Here is a 9,004-nt window from a genome sequence, read left to right on the forward strand (position 1 = left end):
CTAGGTTTTTCTTTCAATCCTCCAATACCCAACTAATCCAAACTCCTTATTAAGCTTTGTCTGTTAGAAATAAATGGTATGACTTCTCCCTGACTGATCCATCTTCAGTAACACACGCCTTGTTGCTTTTACTCGAGTTAAACAGCTGTTATTGAGTGAAACTTAAGAGACCAAACTAACACATATTGTTATACTTTACCCATCTGGAAACTAAGACAGTAGTTTATGAACTTCTACAAAGTCACACGACTAGTAGCAGATGAGGGGGTGACTCAATCCACCTAATTCTAAAGCATCTTTGGCATTTTCCTCTGGATCACAAAAGTTAAAATGGGAATTATTTTTTTAAAACGGAACTTTTCAACCTCTGGCCTAAATAGATGACACAATGTTGCCCTGTGGATCTTCCCCCAGCCAGTACATAGTAAAGACCATTTATCACTCTTCGGATGACCAAAGGGGAAGTCAAAAAGGGGAAGAGGTAGGGGAACTGGCTGGAGCAGGATTGGAGGGACAACTGCCAGCTGTGTGTTTGCCGATCTACAGCCCAGAAAGAGAAGGCGACCTGGGAGAGCTCTGTTCTTCCCCACCCCACTTCTACTGATCAGAACCCCATTACCACATCAGGTGAGTTCAGCAAGGGTCCATCAGAGTCCACTTACAAGGCACAGACTCTCTCTCATCCATCAGGGGCTCTAGTCTCCCCCCTCCACCCAGAGACAACATCAGTTGGGAGGCACATAAAAGGGAAGTAAGCCAAAAGAAGAGATGGTGCCAAGCTGGACTCAAGCATCTGATTTTCGCTCAGGTGTAGGCACAGCCTGTTTCGTGTGGGCCAAGTCTGTACAGCTATGACTCAGGCCTCGACATACCCTAGCCACAGACAGCCCATATCTAGGCCCTGGGAGCAAAATCAGGAAAGAGTGGTTCTTTCTCACACTGCATGTGACAGAGATTCAGTATTGCACATAGTCCTTGACTTTATCTTTTTAAATATTTTATAAAAATATTTTATAAATATGCATAGGCTTGCAACCATCATCCTTTTCAGGGTATTTTTCAGTCATTTCATTTTTATCCCCTTAAGGAGGCTTATTTTAAGCTGATAAAAAAGCAAAGAAATATTTTGGAACAATGAAACAAAGAACTCTGCCTAAACAGAGCTTCAGAGGCAGCCTGGGATGAGTGAAGAACCAGGCTAAATATACTAGTCAAGAGCATAAACTTGCAAAAATAGTTTGGTTTCAAACACTTATTTCTAGTTTGCAAAGTAGCATCATAACTTGGAGGTTTCCTTCCAAATTGCTATAAAAAGCACAAGTTTGCCCATGGGGCCACCAGGGAACTTCCTGGAGCTTGGCTGCCTGTATGCATGTTTCCCTCCCCTGAGATTTACCTTACAAACAAAATACTCTCCAATCATGCACAAAAATAAGGAAAGAAGCCAGCACCCCATTCTTTTCTGGGTTTAGGAACCCTCTGCCCTGATTAGGTTCCCATAATAAGGAACATTGTGTAGGTGATGAGCGAGAAGTGAAGAACAAACTACAATTCCACATAGTCAGTGATGACACCTTCCCTAGCATCTTTTCACAGAGACTCTAAAATAATTGCACTGACATTGAAGAGAATTTACAGCAAGGCTGGAAGCAACATTAGTAGAGCACCCTTCCTCTGTTTAGTTAACAAATAAGCAGCTGAGCAACTTCTACATGTCATAATTTATTGTAGGTATTGAAGACAGCAGTTTAACAAAAAAAAATCCCTGCCTTAGAAAGTTTACAATTGAGATGAAAAAAAAAATGCACAAAAGGAAGAATAATGTAAAAAAAATAAAGAAAATTAAAGAAAAGAAAGTTTACATTGGGTAAGAGGAGCCAAATGAATAAGCATATAATGTCAATGATGATGAGTATTATGAAGAAAATTAAAATAGGATAAGAGAAGCAGAATCAGGAAGATAGGGGACTGGAGATTCTTTTTTTTTTTTTTTTTAATTCCCAAAGAAAATCTCTCTTGGACGTGACACTTGAGTAGAGACGGAATGGAGAGAGTGCATGTGCAAGAGGAAAACAGAGAAACAAAGGTAAATGGGGAGTGTGCACATTCAGGGTGGCAGGGAGGTGAGTCGACAGGGCCATATGGACAAATGAGCAGACAGACATGGGAGTAGGACTTGGCCTTGAAGCCAAGGAAGGTCTGACTTTCACGTTGTTTTTTCACTTTGACCCTAGCTTTCCTTTAATAACCTCTTTGAAATTAAGAGACATGGACACAGCCAAGGTTTATAAAGACTCGGGTAGAATGCTCTTGGAGAAGAGGTTGTAAAGGAGACAAAATCAGTTTGGAAATGATATAGCAATAACAATGGTGCTAGCTTGGATAAGGGTGGGTGCGACCCAGTTGATAAAGATATTTAGATCCTGGGCTGTCCCTGGTGGTGCAGCAGGTTAAAGCATAGCACTAAGAAGCTAAAGCCACTTCAACATGAGTTCCATCCCCACCTGCCCCGGAGGTGACCCACATGGCATGGTAGACCTCTACTGATCCGCCCGCTGCTCCCGTCAGCAGTGTACTTCATCAGTCGGCCTGTTTTCTACTCCCCACTCTGTCTCTGGTGAAGCTTCTCACCGCCCCTGCACCTCTGGCCTGTACCTCAGTTCTGTATGCATAATAAATAATTCTTAAAAAAAGAATAAATATTTTCAGGTCCTGAAAATGCTTTGAAAGTAAAGGCATCAGGATTTATTGATGAATTAGATACTTGGACTAGAAGAGGAACACCAAAGGAACCAAGCCAACTTAATTACTTTGGACCCAAGAAACCGAAAGAATTTACTGAAAAGCAGAAAGTTGGGACAGAATTGTCAGGAATTTGATTTGGAATGTGTCCAGGTTGAGACACACATTTCAGGTGGACTTGGTAAGTAGCAGTTGAAGTTATGTCAGTAACTCATGGGAAGAAGGTCAAGGCTAGAGATAAACAACCGGAAGTTATCACCCATGGGTTGACATTGAAGCCAGAGCACCTTCTTGTTCAAATTTGACTAATGAACTAATTAACTGATTAATTAACTGAATTTTACTAACCAACTTATGCAATGGTAAACAGGATAAAAGCAGAACAACAGAAAGCTCTGTCTCTAGAACTTATGGAGTCAAAGTGTACACCTCTGGATCTTTCAGATCAGAAGCAGTTTTATCAACTCTGCTAAAAGAATGTAATGGGAACAAATAGGAGCACAAACAAGGGAGAAATTTTAAACTAAAATCACCGAGAAGTATTTAAGTATTTATAGAATATTTCAAAAGGACATCTGAATCACACACACAGGAAATGCAAGTTTTACACACACACACACACACACACACACACACACACACATCTATATATACCTGAGTGGGCATTCATTCTTTATTACTCATAAAGATTAGAATCAAGTTCCATCCCTTTTAGAATTATTTTTCTCTGGCATTCCTTATCTAACTCAAAACTTTCACATCTCCATTCTCTCTCTCTCTCTTTCTCTCTGTTTTTTTCTGCCCCTTTCCTGTTCATCTCAAATCAAAATTCCAATTTTTCAGATGATACTTGCCACACCAAACACTTAGAAGGGGGAGGGGGGAGAGCAGCATTTTTTACAAACTAACTTGGGATCTGTTATCATTTTAAAAGATAACACTTGATTTCTCACCTGATGTGCTAAAGAATGGCAGAGAGGAGGCCTCTAGGGAGAGAATGAGATTTTCATAGCTTAAATGCTAAAAATAACAGCCCCATAACACTGAATCTCATTACCAAGCAGCAAACGCTCTCCTCTCTCTCATTTTCCATGGTGTTCACAAGATGCCTTTCAGAAGCTCACACATTTACTCCACCCCCATCACATAAACACACACACACACACACCACCACCACCACCAGCAGCAGCTATGCCGTTACCTTCAGAAAATAAATGTCAGAACTAGAACCTTCTCTTGTCACGTTATCATAATTTACTGCCGGGAAATGAGTCTGTGGTTGCAGACTGTTGTGTTCCTTGTGTGGCAGATTTAGGCAGAGTCGGTGAAAATAATAAATGCAGCTGCACGTCCAGTGTGCTGGGAGGCTAGAGATTCAGACCTGAGTGAATTAGAGAAAGAGAAAACCTGAGCCAGAGGCACGACCCAGCTCACTCAAGCTTTGTCAGTCACTGTTTACATCATGCTCAGCCATAAAATAGATAATGGCAATATTTCCACATATTGCTAAGCTTCTACTCTCTGGGGGGAGGCTAAAAGTTCATAGTGGTCTTGTAAATAAGCCCCAGATCTTTAGTATATGATGAAAGAAACATGAAATCTGCATGTTATCAATCTCTGGATCTTGCCTCCGGCAAGGGACTATTTACAGAGCTACCTGGGAAAGATGAGCCAAAGTAGAGCCAGCAACCCACACAGGCATGCTCTTGTCCTGCCCCGCGAGTTTGCCCTCAAATCCTTTTGGAAGTCTACTAGAGAAAGGCATACCCTATAATCTTGTTCTGGGGTGTTCCAGGGGGGAAATTTCCAGGCTGTCCAGCATAGCACAGCACACCAAAATACCTGCTTCTCTCCCTCTTCCTCCTCCCTCACTAAGTTCCTTCTTCACTGTATTTCCTATTCTGCCAAGGCAAGTAAACAATTGGACTTACAGAAACACAGAATTAGAAGAATACAGAATCTATTATTGATTCCATTGACATAACGCATTGGGCTTAATAAAACAAGTTCAAGCTCTATGGGGCACTGTAGAGTTTATAAATGTCTTCCCAGCAAGTATTTCTAAGCCAACTCTAGAAGAAGCAGAGCAGGAGTTACTCTCCATCTTAATTGAGAGGGGGCGGGGCTTAGCATTAAGGTAACACAGAGAACAAGGCCAATGGGGAAGACTAGCAGCAGGACACCAAATGGAAGACCCTGAATTGAACTCCACCTGAATGTGTTGCATTAATTTGTTCTTCTTTATGGGAAAAAAATATTAATTCAGAGGAACCTGACTTTGCTACTCAGGCAAACTTATTAATTCTTCTAAGTCAATTGGCACTAATCTCTAAAATTGACTTATTGTCCCTGCAAAGGCTATTATGATTAAGAGAGATCGAGCATTGCAAGCAACACGCACTGAGCTTGACATGTGTTCTGGGAATATTAGTTCCCTTTGCATGGCTCCCCTACTCTGTATACCAGCTTCAATACCCATAACACTACTATCATTACCATAATTGTTACTCTGATGGTGATTATACCTAGCCTGTTCTCCATACTTACTATGTACCAGGCACCATGCCAAGTACATTCCAGGCACCCCTATATTTAATCCTCAGCACAGCCTTCTAAAGTAGCACTATTATCTGCCTCACTTGAAAACCTAAAAAAAAAAAAAAAAAAAAAAAAAAATGGATTCTCAGAACTATCATGCAGAGTTGATATTTCCTTTCTGCCTGTCTGACTTTACTGTTCCTATCTCAGCAGCTCTGAACAGGTACAGTGCCTGAAGACTCCGACTGCCAGCCCAATCCAATTGCTCTGTGCCAGCCTCAAAGATCCGTCCCTCCCTCTCCAGTCTCATGCTCTGTTTCTCGGTTGTTTTGAACCACCTTATAATAGATCAACAAAAAATTTCTAGGTCCTGTAACTTGGCCCTGTTGACAGGACTTTCATGGGTTGCCAGATTTTTAGCAAATAAAAATTTAGAATTCTCTATTGGGTTTGAGTTACAGAAAACTAAACAAAAAAAAATCTAATATAAGCATGTCTCAAATGTTAATTACCATGTTGATTTACAGAGAACATACTTATTATTTTTGTGAAACTCGAATTTAATTGTGTGTCCTAAACTTAACCTGAATGCCTGTGTATGACCCAAGCCCTAGCAGCCTAGTTAGTCTGTACAGCCCATGTGTGTAAACCCTCTTCCTCCAACTACATTTAGTTGTCCTGTCACATCAATAAAGCTGCCAGGACATGCCTCCAGTAGCCACCTCCCCATAGAGTTCCCTTTGCTTGAATCTGGGTCAACCTATGACATGAGCAATGAAACCGTGTCAGTGACTCTGTGCCAATTTGTGCCTGTGTTTCAGAAGCCTTGGGGATTCTACTTTTGCACTCTTGGTAGCTCTTCTGTAAGAAGTCTCACTACTCTGCTGGAGAGACCATATGAGCAAGAGAGACCCTCATACTACATGAAGAACAACCCAACAAAGCAGTAAACACAGAGAGTCAAGATCTAACATAACTTCATAAAGCCCCTTTCAGTCAGACCCCAGCCATTGGAACAATCCTTGAGATCTATAGCAATGAAACCATCTTAGATGTGAAGCCCCAAGAGACACAAGTGAAACAGAAATACAATACCCACTATGGCCTGCCTGAATTTCAGAACCTCTCACTCAGAAGAATCATGAGAAAGTAATGATACTTTCTATTGCTAAGTTTTAGGATGGTGTATTCTACAGCAATAGCAACAGATACACATGGTTAAGCATTATTTGCCATAAAGTTCAGGGGGTTCACATAAGCACCCAGTTTTTAGCATGGATTCCTCCAAACCTATCCTTCCAAACTGATTCCAGATCCAAGTTCCTGCTGTATTTGTCACTTTAAAGGCTGCTGGAGTCCAAAAGTCAGTTCCCATATTTCTGAGTTACAGTTAGGGAATAAATATGTGGCAGGCACAGCAGGCAGTTATCTTGTTGTGCTGCATAACAGAAGCAACACAGCACCAGCCTACACCCAGGGAGACATTAGCAGAGCAAGGCTGAGAGAAGATTGTCCAGCACCTGCCTGTTCTCAGCTGGGGCTCCCACCAATCCTATTAGGTCTGTGCTTACATAATCACAAAGTCCACCTACATACCTTTTAAACAAAAAATTCTAAGAACTATGAGTCAAAATATGCATTTGGATTATTATCTAGGCCAGTATACTGATGGGCGGGTTGATAAATGCACAGCAAGGAAAATACGCTAGCAGCATCAACAGAAAAACATAAGGGCTTCTAACATAAATGCACAACTAAAAACTAACAATGCCATTATTAACACCCAAAATTATTTAAATTAGATCCTATGCATTCCTCATCTTTGATGGCCAGTGTAGTGATTAGGCTTGATTTTGGTGGAAGCTTACTGTATAGAAAATTAAGAAGAGGAATTCATAATTCCCCAGAATGATAGTTGATGTCACTGGGTCTTTAAAATATGTATATCACCTGAAAATAAATCAAAGGTAAAAACCCTTTGACAGAATTAGTTAATGCTGCTGGAAAGGAAACCTCAAAAGGAAGTATACTTGATTGAGAGAGCATTGACTTGAGGTCTTTGCATTAAGCTATGATACAGTTACCCAAGAGCATGAAATTAATTTTAAGTGTGGCAGCTTTTTTTTTAAGGACTCAGAAAATTCCCTTTGTTTTGACATAATTGACTTCTTTAGAGAGGACTTTTTATGAAGAAATCTTCCCTGTGGCTTGGTCCTGTAGTCAAAGTACCTCTCATGTGCCAAACACTGTGATAAATTCTGGGAATTTTGCTGTAGTTAGTACATAATCTTGGTCCTCAGTGAGCTTACTAGATTATCTGGAGGCCTTATGTAAAAGCAGACTCTTAGAGCATAGTGATAATAAATGCAGTATGACACGCACTAAAGGTGGAACGACAGACAACAAGTTTCACAGCACTATTAGCTAGCTCTTCATAGGTGTGAGACCTCAGTCTACATCTCAGACTTAACTGATTTTTTAATCCAATCAGGGGACCCTCTATGTGACCTTGAGTAAATAACTGAGTTTGTGAGGAAACCAATGACAACTGTATCTAAATGCTAATTGTTTTCACGGCTTTGAACTTACGGTGTCAGGCAGAGCTGAATTGGAGTCACTAGTTTAGGACATAATATCACCTTTGAGACTAAGGTTCTTCTTCTATGAAGTGGGGATAATAATATTTACTTCAAAATATGTTTATGTAACACAGTGAGAGTGGGGTGATTTAGATCAGTTTCCTCAGAAGCAGAACTCAAGACTCAGATTCATATACAGCTGACTTATCAAGAAAATGCACCCAGGGGAGGAGTTTGGATATTCCATGAAGGCCATACACCCAGTTAGAGGAACAGGTCCAGTGCCTTGGGTGCATGCCCTCTTCTCCACCTCTTGGAACTGCTACTGGACTGATGAAGTACCTTTGTAGCACACAGAATGCATCGTCTCAAATCTGGAAGCCCACAGAGGAGGTATATCAGTGGTGTCATAAATATTAGCTGGTCCTGCCCTCTATCACATTTCTACCAATAACTAGATCCCTCCAGAGCATGCTTCCATCAACTACAATTTGGAAAAGAAGCAGATAATCTGTAAAGGAAAGTCCATCAGACTTTCTTCAGCCTTTCTTTACTTTTTCAACAGAAGCCCTACAGAAAAGCAGAGAATGAAATACCATTTGCAAAATAATCAAAGATAAAAAAACTAACAGTTAATAATACTGTATCCTTCAAGATTCATTCAGATATGAAAGCAAAAAAAGGACTTTATAGCCAAATAGAAGTAAAAGGAATTTGCCACAGTGGACACCCCCTTACAGCAACTGTTAAAAGAACTCACCTATCTAAACTGAAGAGAATAAAGTCCACCAAAGAAAACTGTACAAGGATTTTGATAGAAGCTGAAAACAAAAGACAAAAATGACAGTAGCAAGTCCTCATATCTCAATACTCACCCTTAATGTATGTGGACTGAAACACAGAGTGATTGGCTAGATCAGAAAACAAAATCCAACTACCTCCTATCTCCAGAGACTCACCTGAGTTCCAAAGATAAACAATGACTCAAAGTAAAAAGTTGGAAACTAATCCTCCAAGCAAATAGGATATTCAAAGTGCTAGGGATAATCATAATAAATAAGCTAGACTTCCACTTAAGAAAGTAACAAGAGACAGGGATGGACATCCCTGAGATCAATACATCAGGAAGACATGACACTCATCAA

This window comes from Condylura cristata, unplaced genomic scaffold, assembly GCF_000260355.1.
Source record: "Condylura cristata isolate star-nosed mole 26May11 unplaced genomic scaffold, ConCri1.0 scaffold00004, whole genome shotgun sequence".
Classification (NCBI taxonomy): Eukaryota; Metazoa; Chordata; class Mammalia; order Eulipotyphla; family Talpidae; genus Condylura; species Condylura cristata.